The sequence below is a fragment of the Mytilus californianus genome, unplaced genomic scaffold (assembly GCF_021869535.1).
Source record: "Mytilus californianus isolate M0D057914Y unplaced genomic scaffold, xbMytCali1.0.p SCAF_2, whole genome shotgun sequence".
In the NCBI taxonomy this organism is placed as follows: domain Eukaryota; kingdom Metazoa; phylum Mollusca; class Bivalvia; order Mytilida; family Mytilidae; genus Mytilus; species Mytilus californianus.
Window position 1 is genome coordinate 5,722,291 of NW_026262668.1, and position 12,259 is coordinate 5,734,549.

Consider the following 12,259-nt stretch of genomic DNA (forward strand, 5'->3'; position numbering starts at 1 on the left):
TAAATATAGACATATAATGATAACAGAGTTTCTTTGCTTAGTCATAAATGTAGCTAAACAAATTTTTATTCAAGCATTTATATAATTATTGTTGAATTTTTATTGTGATATTATGTGAATCAGTTAACTGTAAACCTATTACATTATGGTTAATTCTATTTGATAGACAGACACGATTCTTACTACACCATGAAACATGTCCTTTCAGACTGAGTTGTTTGGTTTACAGGTTTAATTTTTGGAACGGAATATTTAGACCAGTTTAAACAGGGTTCAGTGTGGGCAGGTTTCACATGACCTTTTTTGAGCCACAATTGAATTACCGGTAAGACCAACGTCAAAATTATTTTGAAATTTATTCACTTTTAATATCCTTTTCTCATGATCTGATGTTTAAAGATCCTTTGAAATTTTACTTCCTTTTCCTTATGACAAATATTGATTAACATGTTATCAATCAAATTTACACAATTCTATGATGGACAAAATCTCATACCACAGAAACTTATTGTAATTTCACTATACTTAGGACGATATTAAAATCCTGATGATATATTTCTTTGAAGAAGATGGCTTCAATGCCATTTAAATAAAAAAGGTGGTGTTTTTTTTTTTCGGACCAGAAATACGATTTTACTTTTAAGGTAAGATTTTAATGCTCACACTGAATTGCATTAAAACTATAGAATAGTGCAGTATTATACAGCTGGGTTTTCCAAAAATCACTTTTCAAATCATTCCACTACGTCTGGGTATATAGCCATCTTTTTTTTTTAATTATTATATAGCAGTATATTTATGGATAATTTAATGACATTTTGTAATGTTATGTATATTTTTATTGATAAATTATATTAATGTCTTTTTATTATAAAAATAAATACCTGTAGAACTTACGTTTGATTTCATGATATCAGACTGTCTGGTAATGATATCTATTTGAGTTCATGATATCAGACTGTCTGGTAATGATATCTAGAGTCGCTAATTTTCTGGAAAAAATATCAGTTAGTTTTGTTTTCTTTTGAATTTGTTTAATATTGATAAAACTTTTCTAACCTTTATGAATATTGTTATCATGGAAATTTTATTTATGAACTGATGTACACTTTATGTAATATCATTTGAACATTTTATTTAATGTTTATTGTGACACAAAGATTACAGGTTCCTTTTGTTATCCCTGTGTAGAAAACTTGTTATAGTTAGTTATTTTTGTTGGATATTATCAATGTACTTGTTATGTACATAAGTGTCTTTGTTATTAGTTTGGTGAAAAGCCAGTTAACAGAAATGTTTATTTTTAGATCTGCTTCATAGCATATTTATTTCATTGCCAAATTTTTGGGTCTACTTCAATTCATTTTAGTTCATTGCCAACATCAGATTTTCACAGCCAGTACATTCATTTAGAATTAAAGTATCATACTTTGCATTTATTAAAATCAAGTTCATTAGTTTGTCTGTCCCAATAGAGTTTCTGTGTCCATTCTATGAATGTGAATCCATCATTTTTTTTGATAGGTGAAATAAAGAGAAATCAAGAAATCAAATCAGACACCCTCTGGTAAGATTTCCTGTCTCTGATGATGTTTTTTGAGTCAGAGATGGTAAATAATCATGGCAAGAACTGAATATGAAAATTCATTATTTTACAGTAATTCTTGTAATTCAAGAGATTTTTCTCTGATATAAATCCATGCCATAATAATTATGTTCCCATGTTTTGTTGTGTGACTATCCAACCTTACCTAATGCAAATGGGTGCATCAAATTGTATTAATCAACTTGGTAATTTAATTTAGCTTTGATAATTTATTTGTACTTTTACTTTGAAGTCATTCATGAGGTTAAACAAACAAATTTGTTAGCACAACAAGGACAGACAGAAGCTTTCTGTATAAAAATGGGTTTACTTGTTTACATTGCCAGAAAAGTATGTCTTTTTTATTATATTTGAATTGGTTAATGTTACTGATAATTAGATATTTTAGAATTGGTATGTGTTACTGATAATTAGATATTTTAGCTTGTTTACTTTCGTTTTATGTTAGGCCTTGGAATGTTCTTTTGTTTACCTTTAAATCACATAATGATTCTTAGTTGAATATTTATCTTAAAACGTGCTAATTTTGTCCTTTCGTTTTGTTTTTTATACGACCGCAAAAATTAAAAATTTTTTGGTCGTATATTGGTATGACGTTGGCGTCGTCGTCGTCGTCGTCGTCGTCGTCGTTGTCGTCGTCGTCGTCGTCGTCGTCGTCGTCGTCGTCGTCCGAAGACACATTGGTTTTCGCACTCTAACTTTAGTTTAAGTGAATGGATCTCCATGAAATTTCACCATAAGGTTCAATACCACAAAAGGAAGGTTGGGATTGATTTTGGGGGTTATGGTACCAACAGTTAAGGAATTAGGGGCCAAAAAGGGGCCAAAAATAAGCATTTTTGTAACTTTCAGACAATAACTTGTGTGTAAGTGTATGGATCTCTCTGACATTGTACCACAAGGTTCCATATCACAAAGGGAAGGCTGTAATTGATTTTGGGGGTAATTGCCTCAAAATTTTAGGAATTAGGGGCCAAAAAAGGGGCAAAAAACAAGCATTTTTCTAGTTTCATGACAATAACTTGTGTGTAAGTGTTTGGATATTTCTGAAATTGTACTACAAGGTTCCATATCACAAAGGGAAAGCTGGAATTGAGTTTGGGGGTAATTGCCCGAAACGTTTAGGAATTGGGGGCCAAAAAGGGGCCAAAAATAAGCATTTTTCTAGTTTCCAGACAATAACTTGTGTTCAAGTGTATGGATCTCTCTGAAATTGTACTGCAAGGTACCATACCACAAAGGGAAGGCTGGGATTGAGTTTGGGGGTGATGAATCATAAGGGGGTTCAAAAAATTTGGGGGGGGGGGATTTTTTTTTTTTTTTTTTTTTTTTTTTCCTTTTTTTTACTTTTAAAATTTTCCATTTTAAGTTGGTTATTTCTGATTTATATTTAAAAGCAAATAATAATGATATGGTAGGAGATACACACCAAACAGGATGTGTAAATTATTATATAATAAGTATTGTGCAATAGCAAGAAATTTTCAATTGCACAGTATTGCACAATAGCAAGAAATCTTCAATTGCACAGTATTGCGCAATAGCAAGAAATCTTCAATTTAACAGTTTTGCGCAATAGCAAGAAATATCCAATAGCACAATATTGCGCAATAGCAAGAACTTGTCAATTGTACAGTATTGCGCAATAGCAAGAAATATTCAATTGCACAGTATTGTGCAAAAGAAGATACTTCGTATAAATTGCTTATTTCTTGATCAATTTCAATGGGGTTTTATTCTTGAATTCTTGGGGTTCTTTAATATGCTGAATCTAACCGTGTATTAAGTTTTTAGATTTTGGGCCCCGTTTTTAAATTGGTCCACATTGAGGTCCAAAGGGTCCAAAATTAAACTTTGTTTGATTTCATCAAAAATTGAATTATTGGGGTTCTTTGATATGCCAAATCTAACCGTGTATTTAGATTTTTAATTTTGGGTCCTGTTTTTTAAATTTGTCTACATTAAGGTCCAAAGGGTCCAAAATTAAACTTAGTTTGATTTTAACAAAAATTGAATTCTTAGGGTTCTTTGATATGCTGAATCTAAACATGTGTTTAGATTTTTGATTATGGGACCAGTTTTCAAGTTGGTCCAAGTTGGGGTCCAAAATTAAACTTTGTTTGATTTCAACAAAAATTGAATATATGGGGTTCTTTGATATGCTGAATCTAAACATGTATTTAGATTTTAGATTTTTGGCCCAGTTTTCAAGTTGGTCCAAATTGGGGTCCAAAATTAAACTTTGTTTGATTTCAACAAAAATTGAATATATGGGGTTCTTTGATATGCTGAATCTTACCAAGTATTTAGATTTTTTATTTGTGGGCCCGCTATCAAATTGGTTCATATTGAGGTCAAAAGGGTCCAAAATTAAACTTTGTTTGATTTCATCAAAAATTGAATTATTGGGGTTCTTTGATATGCCAAATCTAACCGTGTATTTAGATTTTTAATTTTGGGTCCTGTTTTTCAAATTGGTCTACATTAAGGTCCAAAGGGTCCAAAATTAAACTTAGTTTGATTTTAACAAAAATTGAATTTTTGGGGTTCTTTGATATGCTGAATCTAAACATGTGTTTAGATTTTTGATTATGGGACCAGTTTTCAAGTTGGTCCAAGTTGGGGTCCAAAATTAAACTTTGTTTGATTTCAACAAAAATTGAATATATGGGGTTCTTTGATATGCTGAATCTAAACATGTATTTAGATTTTAGATTTTTGGCCCAGTTTTCAAGATGGTCCAAATTGGGGTCCAAAATTAAACTTTGTTTGATTTCAACAAAAATTGAATATATGGGGTTCTTTGATATGCTGAATCTTACCATGTATTTAGACTTTTTATTTGTGGGCCCGCTATCAAATTGGTTCATATTGAGGTCAAAAGGGTCCAAAATTAAACTTTGTTTGATTTCATCAAAAATTGAATTATTGGGGTTCTTTGATATGCCAAATCTAACTGTGTTTTTAGATTTTTAATTTAGGGTCCTGTTTTTTAAATTTGTCTACATTAAGGTCCAAAGGGTCCAAAATTAAACTTAGTTTGATTTTAACAAAAATTGAATTCTTTTGGTACTTTCATATGCTGAATCTAAACATGTGTTTAGATTTTTGATTATGGGACCAGTTTTCAAGTTTGTCCAAGTTGGGGTCCAAAATTAAACTTTGTTTGATTTCAACAAAAATTGAATATATGAGGTTCTTTGATATGCTGATTCTAACCATGTATTTTGATTTTGGACATTGGACCATAATAGGTAAATTAAAAAAATTGAAGTTCTTAGACCACATTCTTTCTGTGTCAGAAACCTATGCTGTGTCAAATATTTAATCACAATCCAAATTCAGAGCTGTATCAAGCTTGAATGTTGTGTCCATACTTGCCCCAACTGTTCAGGGTTCGACCTCTGCGGTCGTATCAAGCTGCGCCCAGCGAAGCATTTTATTTGTTTATATTTGTCTGTTTGTTGCTTTTTTGTTTATATTTGTTTGTGTGTTGCTTTTTTGTTTGTTTGTTAATGCTGTGCATTTAAATTTTTAAAAATCATTGGTTTCTGTAATTCATTAATCAAGATCTCATTTTAGACAAAAGTAGAAAAACCGTCTGTTGGTCAAGGTTTACTGTGTTTCACATATCATTTATGAGTGTGGCTAATAGGTGAGAATTTAGATGTGTCAGGCTGCATGAATGATTGGGAGAGATAGCATGGGAGGACAATTAATTTTATTGTTTCTGTTAATTCTAAGAAGTGTTATATGCAGGAGGTCAATTTATGCTTAATTGATAAAATCCTGTAATTCAATCTTCTGACATTATGAATCTAAAACTGATTTCTTTTGACTTGGTTCAGTCGGGATAGTTGTTTATTTATTTGTTGTCATGTATAAAATTAATTGATTTTGTCTGATTTTAAAGCAAAAACTCTATTATTATAGGGTAAATCAATTTACCATACATAATTTCAACTCCACATTGTTACTTCTCCGTATTACAATTAAAAAATATATTTTTGAAATTAAATATGCCACATACAAGTTATCATTTGATCAAGAGTTGTCTTTTCTTGGATGGTGTCTTGTTTTAAGAGTTACATGATATTGATAATGTTTGTTAAGTTATAATCTCACTGCCACATTTACATTAATTTAAAGTGTATTATCTGTTGGTTCTTTTACTTCTCTTTATATTTTTAATTGCTTTTATGAGTATTTTGTTATTTATTGTCATTGTAATTCATTAGTTAAGTAGCCTTCATTCAATTTGTTATTTTATAATGGAGTTCCCAAAACATCCTTTTTTCCCTTTGAAAATGCAAGTTGATGTTGCAAATTTGAACTTTTTAAATGAATTTGATCATATATTTCTCACAATTACACTTAATAATAAAAATCAATCAATTGCATACGGAAGCCTAACAATTTTGTTTCAAGAGATAACAGACAAATACTAGTTTCCTGATTTTATTGAATTTTAACATGCCTATTTCATGACAATATGTGTTCATTGTTTGGATTTGAAACATGGCTCAATAGCTTGTATAAGTATTTTATGATTTATTGTCACTGTAATTCATTTCATCAGAAGCCTTCAAACACTTTGTTAGTTAAAAGCTGGATTCCAAAATTTTATATTTTTTTGTGTTAACAAAGTAAATGTTATGTTTGCTTTAAATGTCAGCCATGGTTTTCAAGCTACACTAGATTGAATAGAGACATTTTTGTTAATCTTCAGTTGTTATTTTTTTTATGATTCGTTTAATAATTTATCATATAACATCATAATAATAAGTTTTATATTTGTGGCATTTAATTTTTACTAATTTGCTGCATTTGGAGTGTACATTGTTTTTTCTTCTTTATCACATCGTATATCAATTTGACACATGATTATTGGAAGTATACAATATAATTGACATGATTTAGGGCATTATTATTTGAAAATGTACAACATTTTCAGCATTTATCTAAACTTTTTATAAACAAGGCAGCAGTTTTCATAACAAGCACTATGGCCAAGGTCCGTTAAATTTTTCCGAAAAGAGACCTCACATGCCATATAGATTATAATCTTATAACAGGCTGAAGTCAAAAAGTTTTTTGTGAAGACAGTGGCAACTTGCCAATATATTTGCTGAATAACTGCTGTAGTTATTTTAAAATAAGAATGAAATAGGACTAAAAAAAAAAAAAAATTACACTGTTAAGCTTTGCTTGCATAATGTATTTTGCAGATATCAATATTTATTCCATTTTAACATGAAAACAAATAAAAGAGATCAGGTAGGAGTAAATAAAAAATCATCATGATATGGTCAAAGTAATAAAAAAAGATTACAATTATTAATAGTCCATAAAAATTACATTTACAGGGATGAGCTAAAATGTTCCCAAATGACCAGCAGATCATGTTCCACTAATGGACTACCACATTTATTGTATAAATTCAATTACATGTGTGAATATTATTTCAATTTTAATGAAATCGTTAACATAAAGTTAACATAGTTATGGTGATGAGAAGATTTATTGTCCAGCATGGTGTTCCAGGGACACCAGATTGATTGTAAAACAGCTTTCAATAATGTTTTAGAATTTTAACTTCTGTGATAACGAAATGGTTTAATTTTTGAGGCATTTAACATTTCTTTTACTTGATGCATTTGGATCACACATGATTTTCTTCTTTATAATACATTTTATTACTACTACCAGGGTCCTCATTTGTAAATTTAACGTGTATTTACATGCATATAAACATTTGCTGTGCTTAGTTTTATTAAAGTTTGCAGTTTAAACATTTTGAAATATGTATACAAGTATATTTTGTAGGTTCTGTAAATTAATTTTGTTTAAATATACTTAATCTAAAAGACATGAAAACAAAAATTTGTACTAGCAAATGTTTATTGAATCTGTTCCCTACTTAACTACATGGTTGCTTAAAGAGATCAAACTGTTAGTACAGTTTAAAACTGTTTTATAAACTTCAGATTTCTTTTGCAAGTTTCTGGAACAGAATTGATTAATATATTAAATTGCCATATTATAGCTAAATAAGGTAATTTTTAAGGAATTTATTGAGGTGTACATTTTGCCGACTTTTGAATAAAGTTTGAAAGTGAAACTCTGTAAAAACTTTTACTGCTTAAAATTCTAAATGCTCTAAAAAGTTTGTCCAAATAGTAACCACTCTTCCAGAACTATTTCAGTGGTTTAGTAGGTCATACTGATGACGCCATGAAATGGGTTTGTACATGTACATGTAAAATTTTTTGGGTTTTCTCAACTGTCACCAAAGTTAAAAGGCTTTTAAACATGTACAAAACTGCACAATATGAGACACATACCTTTAATTCAAATTGAAAAAAATATATCAAAATAGGAAAGATCACAATTTAAAACTGGTTGATTTATTACATAATCCAGTTGAAGAGTTCAATTTTTTTTTATATAGATGACTATTTTTGTAAATAACTATGAATGAAGTTTCTATTTATTGAGTGATTGTGCTGTGTATGAATCAATTACCATTATAACAATATCATTGCTGTCTATATATAGAATAAAGATATCCTCAAAAAGTCAGTGTTGATGTTCATCATTTTGACTACTGGATAATGTGATTGGTGTGCCATATGGAGCAGGATTTGACCACCGTTCTAGAGTTATGCCCCTTAATAAATGGAAAAATTGCAAAATATTTAGTTTCCGTTCTCTAACTTAAGTTTGCCTCAACCAAATGTTATAAAACTTATACACAATGCTTATTACCACAAAACACAGATCAAATTTTAATTTTGGTGGCGTCACTTTAACCGTTCTAGAGTTATGCCCCTTTATAAATGGAGAAATTGCAAAATTTTTAGTTTCCGTTCTCTAACTTAAGTTTGCCTCAACAAAATGTTATGACACTTATACACAATGCTTATTACCACAAAACACAGATCAAGTTTGAATTTTGGTGGCGTCACTTAACCTTCTAGAGTTATGCCCCTTTATAAATGGAAAAATTGCAAAATTTTTATTTTCTTCTAAATATCAAATAATTTTTCAATTGGAGTTATCTTCCTTTGTCCATGATTATAGTTGAATCAACTACAATCAATGCTTTATACAGTGCAATGTTTAATTTTGACTTCCACTGATAAAACACAGATCAAGTTGAATTTGGGTAGTGTCACTTTAACCATTATTGAGTTATGCCCCTTTATAAATCGAAAGATTGCAAAATTTTTAGTTTCCATTATGTAACTTAAGTTTGCCCCAACCAAACATTATGAAACCTATATACAATATTCATTACCACAAAATTAAGATCAAGTTCAAATTTTTTGTTTCTGTTTTCTAACTTTAGTTTGCCTCAACCAAATGTTATGAAACTTATACACAATGCTTATTACTACATAATACAGATTAAGTACGAAATTTGGTGGCGACACTTTTACCATTCTTGAGTTATGTCCTTTATAAACAAAAAATTGCTGAATTTTTCGTTTCCGTTCTCTAACCTTAGTTTGTCTCAACCAAATGTTGTAAAACTTATACACAACCGTTCTAGAGTTATGCGTGTTTACAAATAGAAAAATTGCTGAAATTTGAGTTTCTGTTCTCTACTTAAGTTAGCCTCAACCAAATGTTATGAGACTTACACACAATGCTTATTACCACAAAACTCAGTTCAAGTTCAAATTTGGGTAGCATCACTTTTACTGTTCTTCAGTTATGTCCCTTTATAACTATATGATATGCAAGCGGGGGCATCATCTGTGTCCACATGTGGACACTACACACATTTATTTTGGAAAAAGGAGGGGGGGGGGGGAGGTGGAAAAAAATTGGGGGGGGGGGGGGTGGGGGTGTGGGTGGTTTAAAATAGAAACTGTGAGGGAGGGGACATTTTTTTTTCTTTTTTCAGATTCAGAACTTTCTTCAAATATTTTTTTTTTTTTTAAAGGGGGGGGGGGGGGGGGGGATTTTTATTTTTTTTTTGGGGGGAGGGGGGTCAATTCGCAACAGCATAGTATTGCACAAAAGCAAAAAATTGAATATAAATTCAAATCATATAACCAATTCAAAGTTCTTTGACTACAGTTATTCTGTGTCAGAAACCTATTATGTGTCAAATATTTAATTACAATCCAAATTCAGACCTGTATCAAGCGCGAATATTGTGTCCATTTTTGCCCCAACTGTTCAGGGTTGGAACTCTGCGGTCGTATCCAGCTGCGCTCGGCGAAGCAATTTATTAAAGCTTTTGTTGTGTGGGAGGTTATGGGTTCCATCAACAAACGATATGAAAATAAGTACTGGCTGCGACTCCTGTTAGCACACAAAATTTAGGAGTAAGAACAAATACTGGTTAAATTTGGGTCAAAATAATGATATGTCTGGGTAGGTTGACAATTTTTGGTAATTGTTACTTGATGAACTAGCAAGGTAAAAATCTCTCATCTGTTGATCAAACAAAGCAGGGTTCATTTTCGCTTCATATTACATGACCTGTCCTGAATATGTACTTTTTTAACTGTGACTGGACTTTATTTCATTTGTTTTTTACAACTCATTGTCTTACTGATTTTCCTATCATTTATTTTTTTCATTCGTCCGTTGTCTGTGAACTATTACAATTGCAAACTGACACCAAACTTGACCACAATCATCCTTGTAGAATCTAGTTTAAAAATGAGTCTGATGATCCTGGCAACCAACATGGCAACCAAGTATTATAGATAAAGATGTAACTATAAAGCAAAATGATCAACAGGATAAGATCTGCAAATAAGTCCACATGACCAAAATAGTCGGTTGCTGCATATAGGAGGGATTTCCTTTGAAAGACAATTTTAACCAAAATTTGTATATATTTTTTTGCGGAAATTACAGTATTTGACGAGAAGCTAATTGGAACAAATTTATCACCAGGACAAAATCTACTAAGAAGTCGACATGGCTAAAAGCATATGTCAACTCTTAAGACAAGTTATTGCCTCTGAAGGACAATTTCTTCCCATTTATGTCTTTTGCGGAAACCAAAAATTGAAGATAAATTGTAAAGGCAAAATTGATAAGCAGGACAAGATCTACAGATAAGTTAGGATGGCGGAAATGGTCAGTCGACTCATTATAGGAGTAATTGCCCTGTAACGATTTTACTTATGTTTAGTTTGTTTCATTTCGTAACGAAAAAGTCATGGAAGAAAAGATTTCCCTATCAGTCTGTATCTACTGTTGTTGATACCATATGAACTGAAAAATGGTCTCCATAGCTTGTCTGTTTGTTTTATTTTCCACTCTCCCCCACCCCACAACCAATTGTGTTTTTTTAGATATATATATAAAAGGCTTACATCTAAAACTTTTATTTTAATTTCTTGCAAAAAGCTTTACAATTTATTTTACGGTTTACTGCAAATCAATAATTCTGGATGTAAGTTTTGCTATCACTAATGTTCACCAAATTGAATGATAACATCTAACGGAAAGAGAGAAATACTTTACCGTGAACGGTTATGTTTGATCACAATGCCAAGTAAACTTTTATCATGTTGAAACTTTTTGTTTTGTCAAAATGTCAGATTTGAAATGGTCTCGACTCATGCAGGCATACCCTGTATTTTATCCTTTTCTTTTTCATTATTTTGTTTTTATCATATAGCAGTTAAAATATCAGATATTTTGAAGCATGATTTAGTTTACATAGAATATGATATTTCTATCATGTATGATATGAAGTGACAGCTGTATTTTTTACAATTGTATTTTCTTTCTTAAACTTATCGTTACACAATTTTTTTGACAAATACTGATGGAGATTTAATCATATTTGATTATATATATTATAGAACACTTTCAATTGATAGATATATATATATATACATTATGGTACAACTTGTCAGTGGGTAACGACAAACAGCCATACGTTTTATATTCATCAATTAACTGTTTCCAAACTTTGAATTGTTCGAAATACTAAGGATTTTTTTTAACCAGGAATAGATTGCCTTACCTGTATTTGGAAAAACCATTCTGAATTTTTGGGACCTCAAGGCTCTTCAACTTTTAATTTGGCCTTTTTAACTTTTTTGATTTTAGCGTCACTGATGAGTCTTTTGTAGACAAAACGCGCATCTGGCGTACAAGAGCCTGATATCTCTGGTGTGTTTTTTAATTGAACTACGTATAACCATACAGTTTACTCGACTGTCGAACATTTCATGTTTAGATGTAAAACTATCTACATTTCAGAGTTATGAGCACAGTTTGGAAATTTATGAAGGAGCATAAGTCTGGAAAGCAATATACAGAGCTTTAGAGCACAATAGCCAAAAGGTCATAAAAAGAACAGCCAAAGTTAGCCGAGGTCAAGTTTGTCTGATGAAATTGCAACTTTAGTTTAAGCACAATAACATAAATTATGAAATAAATTTTTATTGATATTCGGTATATCAAAACAAATAAAGGTTTATATTGAATTTAAGTACTCAGGCATGCTGTTGAGGCGACATTTCATATTCATACGATCGACCTTTTTCTTAGTATGAAATTGTTTCCCCTAACAACTTATTTCATGCATTTCCTGTAGGATGCATTTGTTTTGTGAAGATCGCTATGATACATGTTTTGGCATATTGCACCAACAACGACCATGCTAGGATC